Genomic DNA, 20082 nt, shown 5'->3' with positions numbered 1-20082 from the left:
GGTAGAATTCCAGAAGGATCAGCAATAATTTCTGTGTTGTCAGCGTAAGAAACCGCTGACAGACCACAAGCCTGAATAAGGTTTAGCAGAGGCACTATGTAGATATTAAACATCATTGGGGCTACAGATGATCCCTGCGGAACCCTGCACAGCAGAGAAAGTGGTTTGGATTTGTAGTAATTTACTTCCATTCTCTGAACCTTATCTATTAGGAATGAGCCGAGGAGGTTCAAGGCTACACCATCAATCCCAGTACTCCCTAGGACCTCATGATTGACCAGATTAAAAGAGGCTGAGAGGTCAAGAAGGATTAGCGTCGCTCCATCCCCCCACACCCCCTTGTCGACGACTCCAGGGATTTCTTCAGAGGCCTTTACTTAAGCAGCTTCTGTGGAGTGCTGAGCTCTGAAGCCATATTGGACCCGATTAAGGATTTCATTGGTTTCCAAGAATACAGTAAGCTCTATTCAATGCCTTTTCAAGGATTTCAGTCGGAAAAGGCAGTTGAGAAATCGGTTTATAATTCTTTGCGCTGATTAGATCAAGATTAGATTTCTTCACTATGGGTAAGACTGCCACTAACTTCCAAGCTATTGGGAAGGTTCCTGATTCTAAGATCTGATTCAAGAGTTTTGTACGCTGGAATTCCATTAGATTAGATACCATATGCATGGGGGGCATGGATAAGCTGGGGAACCGGACTTTGTGGTACTGATGAGATTCTCTACCTCCTCTTCCGATATCAGGGAGAAGCTGTACAGATGTTCCTGCTGATTTTCACTCACTAAATCAATGGCATCCGAAATGTCCATCCAAGACTGATTTATGGTGAAATCGGAAACTCGCTAGTCCATTACTAAAGGAATTGTCGCAATTTCGTCATAAATATACTGTCTTTTGTTTTGGAAGAAGTCTGCCATATTAATACAGCTATCCTGGTCCATATAAGGGGGATCCTGTTTAAAATTCGTGAGAGATGTGATAGTTTTAAATAGATCAGATGACAAGTTTTTCACTAATTTATTTCAGCAGAAAAGAATAGGGCTTTTGTGCTATTTATCAGGGTATAATACTCCTTACAGGTCCTAATATAGTGTTCTTTGGCAGCTGATATTGTACTCCTTTCTACATAACCGTTCCGCTAAACAACACTTTTGCTTCAGACATTTTAGTTCTGGAGTATACCATGGAGCAGAGGGTGGCTTACAGTGGATAAACGCGTGTTTTTCAGGCGCCAGCTGTTTCAATGCAGAGTCTATCCAATAAAAAAATAATAATACTAGAGGCAACTTTAATGTCGGGATCACTGCCAGGACTGTTCTTGCTTAAGATGGTCACTAATTCTCCTTTCGCGACCTTACACCACGGGCGGAATGTAATGGAGGATTGGCAAGTACTCTGATCGGACTTCTGCCCGATGCCTGTTGGGCTAAAAAAAGACTGCATTATGGTCAGACCATGTCAAAGGAAGAGGTTTTCCCATTTTTAGCCGAGGATCATTTGTGAAGATTCTATTCAATGTGTGGCCCGCTTTATGGTTGGGCTCTACTACTTGTTGTGAAAGACCAAAGCAGCCACAGACATCAATCAACGTCATCGTGTCTGGATTGGTTACAGTCTCTAAGTGAAAGTTAAAATCACACAGAACTGTAAAATTCTGTAATTCCATACCTGATTCTAGAAGCAGTAGTAAGTTGGAGAGAATCTTCTGTCTAGGGCCGGGAAGACAATAGACTATAAAATGCCATTAAAAGTAGCTTGATTAGCTAGTTCAAAATTAAACATGATAGCTTCTCCATTCAGAGGGGGGCCGGGGTAATCTAATTTTAAAATGTTTGCCTGTTCATAATAGCCAGACCTCCCCCTTGTTTACCTTTATCTAATCTAGGTATGGAGAAGCAATATTGAGATCCAGGTCAGCTGCGTGGTCAATCCATGCTTGGTGGAAAACGTTAAGTTTATAAATGTCCATAAACTGCGCGAAGTCCATACTGTGCTGTACCAAAGACCTACCATTTAGTAGCACACAATTTAGTAAATTAGATTTCCTCTCAATACAGAGGGGCATAGGGCTAGAAGATTGTGTGGGCAGGTTGCCCTGTGGTATTTTAAAACCAGCGTTGGAAGAGGGGAGGGCAAAATAGCATCCTGGGCAACGAAACCCTCATCATCTCCTCTGGGTGTAATATCATACAGTGTTCGGCCTTACTTGCAGTTGTCAGTGCTAACAGGTCCATGGTCGAGTAACAATGGAGAATAATTCGGCCAGGGGTCCACGCGCTTGCTGCAGTCCAAGCGTGGATGGGCACAGACAGGCTTCCCTTTGCCGCGTCATCAGCTGGGACGCGCTGTAAGTAGCCAGTCATCAGGGGGCTGATGTAACCTTGCTAAAATGCACACAGTTAAAATGTACAATAAAAAGATATTTTTTTCAAACAATGCTGCTTCTTGCCACCAGCACAGTGCATTGTAGAACTTGTAGTTTTTTCAGTCACAGTCCCCTCATTCTGCCTCTGTCCCGCTCTTTCTCACCTGCTGAAAACCAAGACTTCAAGAAATGTCTCCTACTCTTTTTCCTCTCCTCCATTCTTTCCCATGTGAAATGGATCCCCCCCAAAAAAAGAAAAAATATTGCTGAAACTTTTGTGCTTTTCTGACATTTTTCAGTTACAAAGTGCAGCCTCGGGATAGAGAAAAAAAAAGGAAGATAAATAAGCAGGGCAAAAAGATAGAGCAGAGGTAAGGCTGTTTACTACCCTGATTTATCAAGGTAGTTCGAATTTTCCATTTGGCGTAACTTAGTGATCATAACAGGATTCTATGGCAGGACCGGAGGCTTCAGATTAGGCTGTATCTTTCTTCCATTTATTACAATTCATTAGCTCCAGCAGCTTTTCAAAGAAACACAATCCACATGAAAAAACATTTCCCATGAACACAGGGAAAATGGAAATAAAGAAAGTCCAACGGAAATAGCCAATCCAGCGCGAGGATCTCTCATAACTTCCCCCGCGGACGTTCTGTCTCCTTCTTTCTTCGCTGCTCCAACAGCATTAAGATGAGTGCATCTCTTTTTCTTTGAAATTGGGATTGCTTGGGTTCTTGTAAGATTTTAGCCAAGGAGGGTTGCGGACCATTAAGGGTATTGCCTTCGGTTTGAATTCAGGTAACACTGTTTTTCTTTCAGGTCGGTCGCGGGAGCGTAGAACACTCCTACGCGGCCGTGACGTTTACCTCAGGCTCTTGGTACGGTGCAGCCTCCCGCCGCTAGGGGACCGTGTGCCTTCGCACTCTGCGCACTACCGGTGCGTCTACCCCCCGCGGCAGCGAGTCTTCCAGTTCCGCTTTGTAATCAATTAGCGAGGCTCTGACGGACTCGCTGTGCTGCGGGGGAAGATCCCTGGTTAGCGTTTTGGCAAGTTTTTCAATTTGTGAGCCCCTGCCTGGAGCCTGAACACCCGCATCACGGGTAAGACCACGGTTGATATTAAGAGAAGGGGCTGGCCCAGGCAGTGTCAGTACCCTCAGAATAGAGAGGGCGTTTATGGTCCCGGGCCTTTTGTGTGGCTATTGAGTTGCACGTTCTGTGCTATTAACTAAGGATTGTCCCTATATTAATTCCCCTTTGTTGGCTGCTGTTGCGCTTTGAGTTACTTCCTCATGGAGTATGAGGATTATTACGAGGAAGAGGAGGAGGAGGAGGAGGAGGAGGTCATGTACCTGCCCGTAGACTATCACTTTTGTCGAGTCATGGACACCTCCCTCCTCAAGGTGGTGTCCCAGGTGGTTGAGCCTCTGGAGAAGAAAATTGAAAGGTTACAGGCACAATGCCAGTTACCCCTCGACCAGAGGGAAGATCTGTCGGGGCCCAAGACTCCCCTATCTCCGGGCCAACCATCCCCTAGTACAGCGGCTCCCAAACGGAAGCGTTCTGAGGACGTAGGAGTAGACACTGATGCATTTGCGCGCCTTAAGATGGCATTTATGGAAGCCACCCAATAAACAGGAGGAGACTCTGGTGGGACCCTCTGATGTTCCAGATGATGTGGCTACCTTGGACGAGTGCCCCCTCAGACCTCCGATGGGGAATCGGAGCGACCATGGTGCCATCTAAGCCTGCCCCATCGGCGTGTCTGCATCCAAACGCAGACATGCTTACTCCTGACGACTTATTGCATCCGCGTTCATCGCAGTGGACCCCTGCTCCTAAGGTGGCAGCCTACATGGCGGCCAGACTGCGCAAGCCCCTAGACCAGGAGGTAAGGAGTTGCCTCCGCGCGGAGTGCCCACGCCCTGCCCTAGAGGGTAAAGTCTCAGTGACCCCCGAAGTGGATCCTAAGATGTCCACCTTTTGGCAAAGTTCATCCGCGATCCTAAGAAGGGTATTGACCGCTCGTGGAGAGCGTGTCAGGATAAGCTTTTCGACACAGCTGGTCCCTTAGCAAAAATTCTAGATATGGCTGAAGATGCCAAGGCTTCGGGTACCCTGATATCCCCGGACACCCTCTCCAGTTGGGCGCAGAGGGCGATCATCATCTTGGGGAACGCCAATGTGGCGATTTCAACTGAGCGGCGCAGGTCCCTCCTTATAAAAATAGATCCTAAACTTGGGGACTTGGCCACCTCAAAAGCGGGTCCCGTTGTGGAGGCGAATCTCTTCGGAGACCCCTTCGTAAAAGATTTAGGCAAGTTTGTGAACACGTTTAATTCTCTGGACAAGGCCCAAACGTCAATTAAGCAGATCTTCACCCCGCGTGTTTTTGGCGCAGCCGGTCGTGGCAGGGGGCGCTCGACCGGCCGACCTTACAACAGAGCCTCCTTCAAGCAGGGTGAGTCCCACAGAGGGCAGTATCAGGACCCAGACAAATATGGGAATTTCTACCAGACCAGGAATTTCCCCCATCGCAGGGGAGGCAGAGGACGTGGAGATGGTTCTTATAACAACCAACGAGGTAAGACTCCAGTGTTTGGGGGAGGTGAAGTTGGGAGGTAGACTACAGTTTTTTCTTCACAATTGGTCCTTGCTCACCTCCGACGCTTGGGTTTTGCAAACAGTCAGAGGGTTTCAAATAGAATATTTCGAACAACCGACTCAACCCCTTCGCCTCAGACATCTCACTTTCACACGGGAGCAGAGGGAGCTTATCGACAGGAAGATTTCAGAGTTAGTTCGCAAAGGGGCACTTACATCCTCCACTCTTCACCCACGGGGGTTTCTCAGCAACATCTTCTTGGTGGAGAAACAGGACGGAGGCTATCGCTCCATAATAAATCTAGGAGAATTCAATGGGTGGCTCATTTACCGCCATTTCAAAATGGAAGGCATTCACCTCCTGAGTTATCTGTTACAAGCACAAGATGGGATGGTCCGTCTGGATCTCAAAGACGCTTACCTTACGATCCCGTTTTTCCCCCTCACAGACGTTTTCTGAAGTTTGTGGGGTTCTCAGATTTTCGAGTTTGCCTCCCTCCCTTTCGGGCTGTCTTCTGCTCCGTGGTGTTTCACCAAGGTGATGAAGCCTGTGGTGGAGGTCTCAGATCAGAGGGTGTCCGGCTGATAATTTATGTGGACGACATCCTCATCCTGAGTCAATGTCCCCAATGTCTAGTGGCTCAACTGCAACACGCAGTGTCTCTCCTGGAATCACTGGGTTTTGTTATCAACGAGACCAAGTCGAACTTGACCCCTTCCCAGAAGATGCAGTTTCTGGGCTTCATGGTAGACTCGGTTGCGGCGACCTTCTCCCTGCCCTCTCGGAAGTTATCCAGGATCAGACATGAACTGAAGCGTACGTTGGCACAGCCCACGATTTCCCTGCGTCAATTAGCCAAAGTGGTGGCCTTCTATCGTCGTCGGTTCAGGCCATATTTCTGGGACCCCTGCACTACAGGGCCCTCCAGCGCCTCAAAGCATGTCACTTGCACAAAGGCCTCTCCTACTCTCAGGTCGTGCCCCTCACGAAGGAGGCAAAGACGGAACTGCAATGGTGGATCGCCCATATGGAGGCTTGGAACAGCCAGGCGATTTTTGGCTCACAACCAGATTTGGTGATAGAGTCAGACGCCAGCAGTTCCGGATGGGGTGCCCGCTGCGGAGAAGTATCTACCGGAGGAAGATAGTCCTCTTTTCAAACAGACCCTTCACATCAATTGCCTGGAGTTGATGGCGGGCTTGTTCGCGGTAAAGTGTTGGACAAATGACAGGATCCAAAGTTGTGTTCTGCTCAAGATGGACAATGTGGCAGCGGTGCGCTACATCAACCATCTCGGAGGGACTCGGTACAAGGCTTTGTCGAATCTGGCCCGCGACCTTTGGGAATATTGCCTAACCAACCAGATATCCCTGTCAGTGGAACATCTGCCGGGTTCGTCCAACCAAGTGGCAGACTGGTGCTCTCATCACTAGAAGGACACCAGCTTGTGGCAACTACACCCCAGTGTGTTCAGGGAAATCCAGACTCGATGGGGTCCCTTTTCGGTGGACCTATTTGCCTCCCGCCTGGACACTCCTAGCTGAAACAGTACTACAGCTGGCGACCGGATCCGGAGGCGTTGCCAGTGGATGCTTTCCTCCAGGATTGGAGCAAGGAACAGGGTTATGCGTTTCCCCCCATCGCAATGATCATGAGGTTATCAACCCAGGTGAGGAGACAACAGGCGGACCTAGTGGTGATCACTTCAATATGGAGGTCGCAAGCCTGGTTTCTGGTTCTGATGGAACTTTCCTGGGATTTTCCAATCCCTCTTACCCCTCAGTCACGATCTCCTCAAGGATCCTCAGGGGAATCCCCACCATCTTCTAGTCACGGGTGTTCTGCGTTTGATGGCCTGGCGGGTTACAGGCAAGGCTGGAAAGTCCCTGGCCTTTCGGAGGAAGCTGCCGTATTGCTCTCTAAGTCCTGGGCCGAGAGCACCAATAAGAGATATCGGTCCGCATGGTCACGGTGGGGAAGTTGATGTCTGCGACAACAGGTGGATCCGATGGGGGCAGACATTGTCTACGTCCTTAACTTCTTAGCCTCGCTAGCAAAGGAGGGACTGGCCTATAGGTCAATCAACACCTTTCTTTCAGCGGATCATGTGCCATTGGATAATAGCCCGGTTGGCAAACATCCCTTAGTTTGCAAATTGAGAGGTATCAGGTTATCTGTTCCTCCGGAGCTTCGGTACTCTGTGTTATGGGATGTGAACAAGGTTCTAAACCTGTTTCAATCCTGGCTATCTAACAAGTATTTGTCACGAAAGCAAATGTCTGCCAAACACGCAATGTTGCTGTGTTTGATTTCATGTCGCAAAGTGTCAGATGTGAGGGCCGGGATTTCACTCCGGAAGGAGTTACGTTTCATATTTCTAGACCAACTAAGTGTGATTCACAATCTGTGTCTTATCCTGCTTTCTCGGACATCCCAAAATTGTGTGTGGTTAGAGCGCTAAAGGCCTACGAGGTGGCAATAGTAGATATACATCCACAGGGCGTGAAATAATTGTTTATTGCTCTTACTAAACCACACAAGGCGGTTTCGTCCCCCACGATTACGTGATGCAGGAAGCAGGCATAGATACCTCCCGCTTTGGGGCTCATTCGGTGAGGGGTGCAATGGAATCCAAAGCTTTTTCCTTGGGAGCGAGGCTAGAGGATATTTTGAATGCCGCAGAGTGGTCTTCGGATTCCACCTTCAAAAGATTTTACTTTAAACCAGTAGTATCACTGGGATCTTTGGTGGTGGACAAGCTTTAAACTAGCCTAATCTGAAGCCTCCGATCCTGCCATCGAATGCAAAATTTCCTAGCTAACGTGCAGGAAAGTTTCAAATCTATTAAGGACGCGGAGGCGAGGATTAGCCCACCCGTTTTTTTCTTTTTGAACCCGCCAAGAACATCTGCGTACGTATGGTGAGTAACTATTTACAGTAATGTTTCTGGCAAAGTAATGTTGATCATGCCTTTTGTTTCATGTTCTGTTGGACAGGATGGTGGCATAGAGTCCTAGTCCCTTGAACTTACCTAGATTGTCTTCTTATCTTAGGATCGGGTACTGGCAAGCAAGAATAACCAGAGACTACCTTGATGGGGTCGCACGAAGAAAGAGGGAGATAGAGCGTCCGCAGGGGAAGTTATGAGAGATCCTCGAGCTGGATTGGCTATCTCCGTTGGACTTTCTTTATTTCCATTTTCCCTGTGTTAATGGGGAAATGTTTTTTCATGTGGATTGTGTTTCTTTGAAAAGCTGCTGGAGCTAATGAATTGTAATAAATGGAAGAAAGATGCAGCCTAATCCTTGCCTCCGTGTCCTTAATAGAACTGAAACTTTCCTGCACGTGAGCTAGGAAATTTTGCATTCTTCTTAGAGGAAAGACAGGATGCTCTGGCGGCTGCAGGCTTCTTCACTGATCGCCATAGCATCCCGGACCTTGCCGGACGGGTCTGCGGGCCCCTGACTTGGTGTAACCATAGCAGGGCAGAGGGCGAGGGCCCCTCCCAAACAGGCTGAGTGTAATGTTATTGGAAGGCGTGTTGTTTAAAGCCAGGTGAAAGGAAAACACTGGTAGTGCCAGGCAGAGAGGTCATTAAGAGGCCGCCGCCAAATCCACTCACAGAACGGGGTCAACAGTAGCCCAACTGAGCTTTGTGCCAAACCAAGAACACAGAACTGGGTCCACAGCAGAAGCTCGTAGAGATCTGTGCCAAACCGAGGGCACACGAACAGAACACACTGCAGCTCGTGCAGTGCAAGCCTACCACAAGTAGTTGGTAAGGCATCCTCATCCAATATAATTGACACCTTTTTGGATTAGGATAGTTCCTCCTTTGGGGCCTAATTAGATTATTTAGGAGTTATCTGTGGGATAGACCAAAATTGGCCCTATACCGCCAGCCATCACACTTATTTGAATTTATTTGGAGTGTATAGTTACATAGATGTTACAAAAGATGGTTCAATCCATAAGGGAAAAACCAACTACACAAGTGCAGCCCGGGGGCATATTTGTGGATGATGAGCACCCATGTTAGGAAAGAGACCAAAGTCTCCAAAGCTCCTGCCGGACTCCGAAGTACTTGCAGCCCAGAAAGAGGATTTCCAGACATCTCAGAGGCCGACCTGAGTCCCCAGCAAAGCTGAGACCCACAGCCCTCGTGAGTAGCGTAGAACCGGAACTCCTGGTCAACGTGCACTTTTGCAAGTGCATTGACTTCTCGACATCTCCTGAAGTCGTGCTTGGGCTGACTTGAAGCCCCCACCTCGAGCACAGAATCCACCTTAGATTGTCGGCCTAGTTACCCCGAGTGACCCGTAGGCCCCCATTTTGTGTTTCGTCTCGCGGTCCCTTCGCGATCCCTGGTCTGTCGACTGGTGGGTCCCTGAGGGGGTAACTTTGAATTTCCTTGGGCTTCCCTGGTTCCTCCAGACGTGCCCTGACTCCCTACCAAGTGGTGAGTCCCACAGACCTTACTGGCCTGCACCAAAGAATCTTTCTCGTTTCTGCGTGGGTGCTGTTGCCAAGGCTTGTTGTGTCCAATCCGGGCACCGACGCTGCAGCACTCGACATCCTTCGTGGGACAGCTCGAATCCAGCTCCTGGTCGTCCTCAACGCCTCCTGGTCCTCGTGGCTGAAGAGTCAAGCTTTACCTTCTTCACCTGAAATTACCCGACATCGGTGGGCATCTGCCTATCGCCTTCCTGGTCACTAGCTAGTGACCCAGACTCTGTCCCCTCTGCTTTCAGATTCTTTTCGACTTCGATCCAGGCTTGGATCTCTTCGGACACTTCGCATCTTCCCGGCAGCAGCACTTCTTTGCCAGCTCCCATTGAAATCGATGACGCGACCAGACACCATTTGATCCCTATGCACCCGGCTTCCCTGGGTGAGATAACACGAGTACTTCGGTGCTCCCATGGGTGTTGACCCTAGAACTTCCTAAGTCCCAAAGGGTTTGGTCCTGACTCAATTCTAAGTGTTTTCCCCTAATCCTTAAAAATCTAACCGCGACTTTCCCCAGGTCCGTAACGTAACTGGTGCTATGTAAAGTGCTCTGATACCGGATTGGATTCGGGTCAAGTTCGCACTGCAAAAAAAAAAATAGCAGGGGAAGCGGTGTACGTTGTAATGCTATTTTTATGATCTCACCAATCGTGATAGCAACCTCAGGCTAGATCATAAATAATAGCATTACAACGTGCACTGCTCCCCATGCTAGCGCAAACTTGACCCGAATCCAATCAGGTATCAGAGCGCTTTACATAGCACCAGTTACGTTACATGAGGACACACATTCATTTTTTGTTAGGCACAGGGAGATTAAGTGATTTGCCCAGAATCACAGGATGTTTAGCGTCGTTACCGAGACTCGAACCCAGTTCTCCAGGTCCAAGGTCGAGCGCCCTAGCCATTAGGCCAACTTTCTCCCCAATGATGTACTTCCATCCACGAGCAGATTGTTAGCCCTGTTGTTGGCGCTCACATGGTGCAGAATTCCCAGGACGTGGTTAAAAGGTTATGTACCTAAACATAGACTGATTAAAGACATTACTTTTTGTAATGAACAGGCAGAAACACATGCATCGTCACAAGTCCCGAAGGTGAGACCTAGAGGTATATGGGGACCCTACTGGCAATTTATTTTGCAGCTAACTAAGACTGAAGGGCCCCCTCTGTCCCCTGCCTTAGATTTGTCACCCCTTCAGAGTAATGGCCAGTTTTTTGCAATGTTTACATACTGATGGTTCCGCGATAATACGTAATCAGTGCCATATCTGCTTTTCCATTGCCTGATGTTGTTAAGGCCTCCTCAGACTGGTATATATTTCATTTACTGTTGCCAGGTTTTCCAATTTCATACACTTCTCTATAGGACTGTCGCGCTGATGTTAGTTTTCCTTTGTGTATTTTAATTTTCTATTAATAGGGTCAGTTTAATAGTACAGAACAGAAACAATGGTGACGAGCAGAAAGTAACTTAGTACATTATAAGATATTGCAGATTTCATGATAGACATGCAGGACGTTATCACAAAAGGTACTATTGACCAGTAGACAATTCTGAAGGGAGAAGGGGATATGAGGTAAAGGAGGAGTTTCATGGGGTGGGTGAGGGGAACCGTGTGCGGGACGCTATGTGTCTGTGTCTTGACTGGAACAGTCCGGGGGAGGAGCCCATTGGCGGGTCTGGGATGTAAGGGAGAGAGAGTCAGGAGCTTGCGCAAGGAGAGTTTGCCAAATATCTTTAGGGTGGGAAGTAAGGGGCAGGAGGGATGAATATACCTCATTTGTCAGATCACAAAGGGTCACGCTGCTAAGCCAGGCCTTCACGGTGGGACGCACACAGCTGCCCCAATCTTGCGTTTAGATAAGAGCAAAGCAATGGCTGCAAATCTGCAGAAATAGGGGTGATATTACCCAGGAGATCATCTCGGAAAGAACCTGAAATTTTTCGGCACAGAAGTAGGCCACCGGTGGGAAGGTCCAGGTTAGATGTGGAAAATCCGCATAGGGGCCATGACATTTGGGGCAGAGAGCGGATTTGGAAGGGTCAATGCAGGCCAGTCCGAGAGTGGTAGTATAGGCTCTGTGGAGGAAGCAAAAATGGCAAGGTTTATGTCTGTGTTTAGGGATGTTCAGTCTAGTCTGGGCACAGCAAAAAGCCCAGTCCTTGTTGGCGAGTGTCCCAGGTCCGCCTCCCAGCGCTCCTGCACCCCCCCCAATGGCAGGTCTTTTTAGGGCCGTGCATGCATGATAAAGTTTAGTGATGAGGTGGGAACTATCAGGGTCCGATATCAGAAGGGTGAGCTGTGTGAAGTAGTCAGGGTTGATCGGGTAGGACAGAATTAGGGAGCACAGGGCACCACGGAGTCTGCTAAAAATGAATCTGTTCATGAATGGAGTGTAGGAGCATGTAGTGTTGCGGTTGTGAGGCAGAAAAGGGCCGTCTAGAAACATCTCCCAGAGTGTGTAGCTCATACTTACCGAGGGTGCAGTGTACTCATTTTTTGGTGGCGAGGAAAAGCCATGGATTCCCGGTTAGAGGGAGATTGGGCGCATAGAGAAAATTGAAGCCCAACATGCCACCTAGCCTTCGCCGGGCCCAGCAAGTGGTGGACAAGGTCTGGATGACTTTGAGGTCCATTCGGATGCCCAGTGATAGGCGTGCATTTAGAGGTGTAGGATCAGCCAGGTTGCTCTTCGGTTTGCTGTAGGATAGGCGAGTGCTGGATGGAACCAGATGTATGTGAAATGTGCCTGAGCTATGTAGAAGTATAGTCAGGGACTGCGTAGCTGCCACGGTCGCAAGGGAGAGTGAGAGTGCTCCAAGTGACATGTGGTGGTTGGCCAGACCAAACCAGTTTCAGGAGAAAGCCTCGAAGAATAGCAAATAATTTGCTGGTCAAGGGTATAGGAAAATTACCAAATAAATAAAGGAACCATGGGAGGACTACCATTTTTATAAGGGCTTTGCAGCTGGCCATCAATAGAGGAAGTTGTATCCAGCGGTCAGTTTGGGCGGTGAGTCTTTTGATAGCTGGGTCATAATTCTGCCAGATGTTCCTGTGTAACATCACCCCTAGGTATTTGGTAGTGTTGGCGGACCACTGAAATAAGGAGGCGCAGGTCGGTGGTGTGGTGACGTTGGTAAGGGAACCAGCTCAGATTTAGACCAGTTATGGCTAGCCCGGAAAGTTCACCAAAGCGGCTCTCTTCCAGGACAATGGGAGTTAAGTTAGCGGCAGGGTGTCAGACGAACAGGCGACTACAGACTACGTACTTGGGACATAAGGTATGGCGCCATGGTAAATTGCAGACCTCAGTGAATATGGTGCTCCTGGAGACGACGCACCAGGGGGTCCATAGCTATGATAAATACTGTGGTGAAAGTGGGCAACCCTGCCTGGTGCCCTGGGAGATGCTGAAGTAGTCCGTAAGCTGTAGGTTTAGAGTATAATAAAGAGACAAGGGAGGCAAATCGTTCAGGGAATCAGAGCTTCCGCAGAGTATCTAGGAGGAAGGACCAACCCAGGGAGTCGAATGCCTTCTCCGCGTTGAGTAGGGTGACTACTGCCAGAGTGTCAGGGGATATGAGATTCAAAACTGATAAGACGGTGCATACATTGGAAGAGGAGGAACGGTGCAGTAGAAATCCTGTCTGCACCAGCGTCAGTCAGTATTGCTTCCAGCAATAAGGACAGGCCGAGCCTTGGCCAAGATTTTGATGAAGGGCAGAGGGATATATGAGGCACAGCGTTTAGGGTCTTTCCCAGGTTTCTGTAAGAGGGAGATTACTGCCTCTCGCATGGCAGGAGGTAAGACGTCAATAAAGAGGACCTTCGCATATGATTCAAGCAAATGGGGAAACAGTATTGCTTTATATGTATTGTAAAAGGCACCCAACCGGCCATCAACCTAAGGGCATTTGAGTCGTCCAGGGAGTTAATCGCCTGTGATATCTCCTCCGCCGAGATTGGTTAATTAAGGAACTGAGATTGGCCGTCAGAGAGCCAGACCATAGCGATCTCTTCTAAGTAATTTTGACGGGTTGTGGACACAGAGGTGAGTCGAGATGTATAAAATGTTGCATGGTAAGAGGTTACCTTGTGAGAATGGCCGTCGGAGAGGTAATGAGGGTGCCATCGTCCAGCTCCAATACCGCAACATACCTGGTGCAAGGGCGCCAGGGCAGAGCATGCTTACCCAGTAGTGCCACTTCTCGATCTGCCAATTCGCAGAATTCCTCCAACAAGACCAGGCGCTCATGGAGGTCTGTAGGAGTAGGTGAGGGGATGATCCTCTCGTCGATGTGTTGGAGTGCGGACTCCACACAGGACACACATTGCAGATGTCGCAGAGCACCCCGGTCTGTTTGGAGATGCAGAGTCCTCTAATATAGGCCTTAAATGCATCCCAACGGGTGGCATACTGCGAAACGGATCCTGCATTTAGCCGAAAATACTCCACCACTGTGTCCCAGAGCTCTGAGTGGAAAACCGGGTCCAGCAATGTAGTCAACGGAAAGAACTACCGCCGTTCCCAGATACAGCCATAGGGAAGAGCAACAAACAGTTGGACCGGTGCATGGTCTGATAATGTGTGTGGCAGAACCCAAATATCCCAGAGTCAGGGGATGCCGGCCGTTGAGGAGCAAATAATCAAAGCAGGTTCAGACGGAGTTTGGGGCTGAACAGAAAGTGTAACCTGGAGTAGTAGGGTGATGCGAGCGCCAAACGTCGTATTGTGTGTGTGCGTGTGTGTGTACCATGTCTCGACAAGCGCACAGGGAGCCCAGTTTTGTGCACGGGATGGTGCTGGGAGAGTCCATAGAGGGGTCCGGAAGGAAGTTAAAGTGTCCGCTCTCTGCGTGATGTCTGCGTCGGAGGTGTCTTGCAAGGGGTGAGCAGTCTACATATCGACTTTTTAATATCGAGGGACATAAATATCGAGTTAAAAATATCTAAAGTACAAAATATCGAAATAGATAATTTCGATGTGAAAAATATCGTATTTTTTTTTGTAATTATATGTCGATGTAAGTGATATCGTTAGTAATAATATCCACATGTTAAAATATCGTTATTGTATGTTTAGTAAATATTTTGAAGTTGTTTGTATAAATTGTTAAAATGTATATAATATGAGAAATATTTATATTGTTTTAGGGGCGGGATGTTGGGTTATAGGGGATAAGGGTGGGGAGTGTTTTAAAAATATTTGTTAATTTTGTAATATATTTTTAAATTTAATTAGAAAATTTGAAATAAATTTGGAATTTTATGTTTAATTTTAGGAGCTGGATGTTGGGTTATAGGGGATAAGGGTGGGGAGTGTTTTTAAAATGTTAACATTTTTTGAAATATATTGTAAAATTTAATTAGTAAATTTGATTTCAAATTTGAAATTTATATTTAATTTTAGGAGTGGGATGTTGGGTTACAGGCGATAAGGGTGGGAAGTGTTAAAAATGTTTATATATTTTTGAATTTTTAAAAAAATGTATTTATAAATTTTAAATGTAATTTAGAATTTTATATGTAATTTTAGAAGTGTGGTGTTGCGTTATAGGGGATAAGGGTGGGAAGTGTTTTAAAATGTTGTTTTTAATTTGGAATATTAAATTAAATTTATTTCGAAATTTGGAATAAAAATGTGTTTTTTATATTTTCTTTTAGGAGTGGGATGTTGGGTTATAGGGGATGAGGGTGGGGAGTGTTTTAAAAATCTTGATTAATTTAGGAATAATTTGGAAAAAATATTTAGAATTTTAGATTAAAATTTTTAATGTTATATTTAATGTTAGGAGCGGGATGTTGTGTTATGGGGATAAGGGTGTTGAGTTTTATGAAATTGTGTAAAATTTTGGTAATATTGTATAAAAATTATTTATAATTTTTTTTTTTTTTTTGTTTTTTTTTTTGCAAAAATTTTATTAAAACAATAAAGCAGTTACAAGCATGGGCCTACAACCACCAGGGCCGGCCGCTAGACTCAGAAAGGATCGTACATTAGTTAAAGCAGTAGGCGACACCTGGGGCCCAGCCCCGTAAATGGCTCAGGATAGCTCGAGAGAAGCAGGAGACATACATTTAACATAAATAACAACAAAAAAACACAAGGCGAGGCATACGGACAGAAAGCGTGTGTCAGGCTACCTCCGGGGGACTTTTACTCCAAACCTTCAATCAGCTATCAACAGGAGGGAGTACTGAAAGATCGGGGGGGGGGGTAACGGGAAAGGAACATCTATATTCGATTATTACAATCAGTCGCAAGGAACCGTCAAGGGTCAGGGGGACAAGGCAATATCGGTGTCCACTAGGGGGGGCGTACAGATACCCCCACGATACACGTTCCATTGCCCCCAAATTCTACCCCATGCCCCGGGTTTACCGCGGGCCACATATACCGTCTTCTCCCTGAACATACACCAGTCCATGTTTTCCTTCCATACTGACACGGTGGGTGGCCGCTGGGAACCCCAAAGCTGCGCTATATCCCTCTTAGCAATCATGTAGCCCAGGGCCGCCCACCGAGTCTGCGCCGCATTATAATCATTAGGCTCCCACACATTCAAGACACAGCGACGCACCTCCGGCAGCAGCGCCACCCCGGTGACTTGTCCCATGACCCCATGAACCCGACGCCAGTATTCCGCCACCTCCCGGCACTCCCAAAGGATATGGAGAAAGGTGGCACTGAGCCCACACCCCCGCTTGCAGAGCCCATCTTCCGAGAATCCCATTGAGACCAGACGGGGGCCCGTCACATACACCCGGTGGAGAATCTTTAACTGGACCAGGCGGAGACGGGCTGGAATGGCGACTTCCTTGGGGGACGATAGTGCGGACTGCCAGTCCTCGTCGTCTAATTCCACCCCGTCCCCCGTCCACGTCTCCCGAAGGCGCACCAATAGGTCAGCCCGATTATTAATGAGTTTTTTATAGATTAAGGAGATAGTACTGTCGGGAACATGACCATCAAGTATGCGGTCCTCGAGGGGCGAAGAGGCCGGGATCGTGGTCCCCTCCCCAAAGACAGAGAGCAGGGCATGCCGAACCTGGGCGTATCGGAAGAACTCCTTTTCCGTGAGTTCGTATTCGCTCTGGAGCGCCGCGAAGGTCTTAACCGCGCCCTTCATCCATAAGTCTCCCACTCTACTGATGCCAATCGTGTCCCAACGGTCAAACCCCTTCGTTGTCCAGAGGCTTCCCAGTCGGTCGGAGGCAAATAAAGGAGTAGCGCATGTCAGTCGCTCACTCCAGCCCATGGCTACATTGGCCGCCTTCCAAATCCGTACCGCGATCTTAGTGGGGCCCGTCAGGGTCCGTCCAGCCGAGCGGGAGTAAAGCGCCCTGTTATAGTTACCGCCGGGAAGCAGGAATTTATCCATCTCATACGCCGGGTTCAAGCCAGGCGCATACGTGGCATGGTTAATGGCTGATAGCTGTGAGGCCCAATAATACCTGCGAATGTCGGGAAGCGCGATGCCCCCGTCGTACCAGGGGAGAGTGAGTTTGGCCAGGGCGATACGCGCCCGTCCGTCCCACACCAGTCTCCTCTGCAGGCTCTCTACTTCCCGAAAGTAGGCCACTGGAATGATGTCGAAGGAGTTCTGAAGTGCATAGAGGAACCTGGGAAGGGACATCATTTTAAACAATGCGGCCCGACCCAGTGGGGACAGGGGCAGCCTACCCCACCGAGCCGTGTCTTCCCTCAAACGCCGAAGTGGAAGCAGGAGATTGTGCTCGTAGCGAGCTACCGGGTCCAGCGAGATGTGTATCCCCAGGTATTTAAAGCCGGACAGAGATATTTGGATCGGAAGCCGAGGCGGCAGGAGAGGGGGGCCACCGGAGATAGGATAGACACAGGATTTAGACCAGTTAATCGTGAGACCCGAATTTCTCCCGTAGGAAGTCAGAACGTCGAAAAGAACGTTAAGCGACTGCCGCGGCGAGGTAAGATACAGGAGGATATCGTCAGCATATAACGAGACCCGATCCTCAAAGCCCGGGGCCCACCGGATCCCCCTGATCGAGGGCTCCCAGCGGAGCCAAGCGGCGAGTGGCTCCAGGGCGAGAGCAAAGAGCAGAGGGGACACCGGGCACCCCTGCCTCGTACCCCTACCGAGAGCGAAGGGCCGAGAGACCCGCCCATTAACCACCACCTGAGCCATGGGTCCCGTGTAGAGAAGCTTCACCCAGCCAAGAAATCCCTCCCCAAAGCCGAATTTGGTCATGACAGCCCAGAGGAATGGCCACTCGATGGTGTCAAAGGCCATCGTGGCATCTAAAGAAACCAGCACGGCCGGTTCGGAGAGGTACTCTGCCCTGGCGAGGGCGCCATGGAGTCGCCGCAAGTTGAGGGCAGTGTTGCGATGTGGGATGAAGCCGCATTGATCAGGATGAATCAGATCGCAGATAACGCTCAACAAACGATTGGCAAGGACTTTAGCCAGGATTTTAGGCTCTGCATTTAGCAGTGAGATAGGCCTGTAAGAGGCACAGCGGTCCCGTGGCTTACCTTCCTTGGGGATCACGACTATCGTGGCCAGTCGCTGGTCGACCGGAAGGGAACCGGCCTCGAGGGACTCCTGAAACATACGACTGAGGAAGGGAGCTAGTTTATCCGGGCGCAACTTATATAATTCGATAGGTAGACCGTTGGGACCCATGGCCTTGCCCGAGCGAAGGGACCGAATCGCAGTCGCGATTTCATCCACCGACAAGGGAGCGTCCAGCTGCTCACGGTCCTCGGCAGAAAGGCCAGGCAAAGCAATGTCCCTCAGGAGAAGGCGAGAATCTTCCTCATCCCTATCAGTCACCGGGGAGTACACAGTCCGGAGGTGGTCGGCAAAACATTCCACAATCTCACCAGGCTCAGTCACACACACTCCATCCGAGACACGCAACTCCGGGACCACACGATTCACTCTCTCCTTCTTGTCCAGCCACGCAATCAGCTTTCCCGCCTTGTCCCCGGCATCATACAACCGACCCTGCTGCTCCCTATACATAGTTTTGGCAGCGTCGGTGACAAGAGATCTGTATTCAAACTGTTTCAGGCTGAGGGCATGGAGCCCGTCCGGAGTGACACCCTCCTCCAAGGCCGACTCCAGCCCCGAGATGTCAGTCTCCAGCTTCACCACCGCCTCACTCCTGAGCTTCTTGGCCACTACTATCTGGGAGAGGGCGTGTCCGCGGATTACGGTTTTAAAGGCTTCCCACAGGGACATTGCAGACAACACAGACCCCTCGTTTTCAAGAAAGTATTGGTCCATAGCCTTAACCAGACTCTCGCGGGTCGTGGGGTCTCGCAGGTACCACGGGTTAATGGGAGCGATCCGCCCTGCAGACCGCGACTCGGTGTCAAAGAGAAGCCACAGCGGGGAATGATCGGAGATACCCCTCGCCAGGTGCCTGACCTCTCGAATTCGACCCGTCTGCGCCGCGGGCATAAGGAAATAGTCTAACCTAGAAAGACTCCCATGTGCCCCAGAGTGAAAGGTGTATTGACATTGGGTCGGATGCATTAATCGCCAACTATCCACCAGGCCGAAGGTCTCCAACAGACCGCCTAGCCAAGCCTGGGCAGCGGGGAGGGCCCTGGGTGGGTGGCGATCCAGGTCCCCCGAAACCACCGAGTTAAAATCCCCGCCCATAAGCAAAAGGCCATCCGGAAGTTCAAGCAGCATTCGACCCAAGTCCGCGAAGGTGGAGTTCTGGAGGCCCGGTGGAACGTAAATTGAGACCAGGGCAAGGGGATGCCCCTCCCACCTCCCAGTCAGACAAACATAACGCCCTCTGTCATCTGAGACCACCCTCGTGATCTCCAACGGAAGTGAGGATCGCAGGAGAATGCCCACCCCCCTGGAGCCAGTTGTGAAACCAGAGTGAGCCACGAGGCGGTATCCCCCCCTGTTCATTGCATGGCAGACATTGCCAACCAAATGCGTCTCCTGGATAAACACCACATCAGGAGTCAGACGACGCAAATACTGCAGAACTACACCCCGTTTGATACGGTCCCCCAACCCATTGACGTTCCATGACATCAGCTTCAACCCGTCCCCCCCCATCCCCTCCAATAGCTCAGAGGTCCCCCCGCAAGCAGCACAAGTCCCAAAGGTGGCAGAAAATCAATACCTCGCCCTGCAAACAAAAACCACACTACAAAACAACCCCTCCTTCCCCCCCACCCCCCCCACCCCCCAACTCCCCCCACCCTGCACCCCTGCGGGCCAAAAAACCCCCCCAAATTGCAGTGTGCCTGTCGCCCAACTAACCCCAGTCTACAAAAAGACCCCGGAGGAGGAGAGGGACCCGTCCCCGCCCGCCCCCCATACAGGTACTAGCAAAACACACTGAACCAAAGAAGTACAACCCAGCTGAGCAGTGCAAATTGGTAAAATCAAGGACCAAGAATCACTCCAAAGGGGACCCGTCACCGTTGGCACCCGCAGAGGGCCCGGGACGGCCACCTCTGCCCGGCAGCGAGTCCAACCAGTCACTCACGGCCACAGGAGAGTCAAAGAAGGCAGTCCGATCCTCATGTTCCACTCGGAGTTTGGCAGGGTAGAGCATAGAGTACTTTAGGCCCAGCT

General features: G+C 49.4%; 1 protein-coding gene and 1 pseudogene across 2 annotated transcripts in view; one reads left to right on the top strand and one right to left on the bottom strand.

The window, feature by feature from the left end:
* LOC146861727 (myb/SANT-like DNA-binding domain-containing protein 2) overlaps positions 1 to 20082 on the bottom strand; it is a 739320-nt gene that overhangs the window by 20915 nt on the left and 698323 nt on the right. The window lies entirely within an intron of this gene.
* LOC146861728 (transmembrane protein 183 pseudogene) overlaps positions 4457 to 20082 on the top strand; it is an 88255-nt pseudogene continuing 72629 nt past the window's right edge.

This window comes from Triturus cristatus, chromosome 3_1, assembly GCF_964204655.1.
Source record: "Triturus cristatus chromosome 3_1, aTriCri1.1, whole genome shotgun sequence".
Taxonomy (NCBI): domain Eukaryota; kingdom Metazoa; phylum Chordata; class Amphibia; order Caudata; family Salamandridae; genus Triturus; species Triturus cristatus.
The sequence above is the reverse complement of the archived record's forward strand: the minus strand, read 5'-3'. Positions and strand labels throughout refer to the sequence as shown.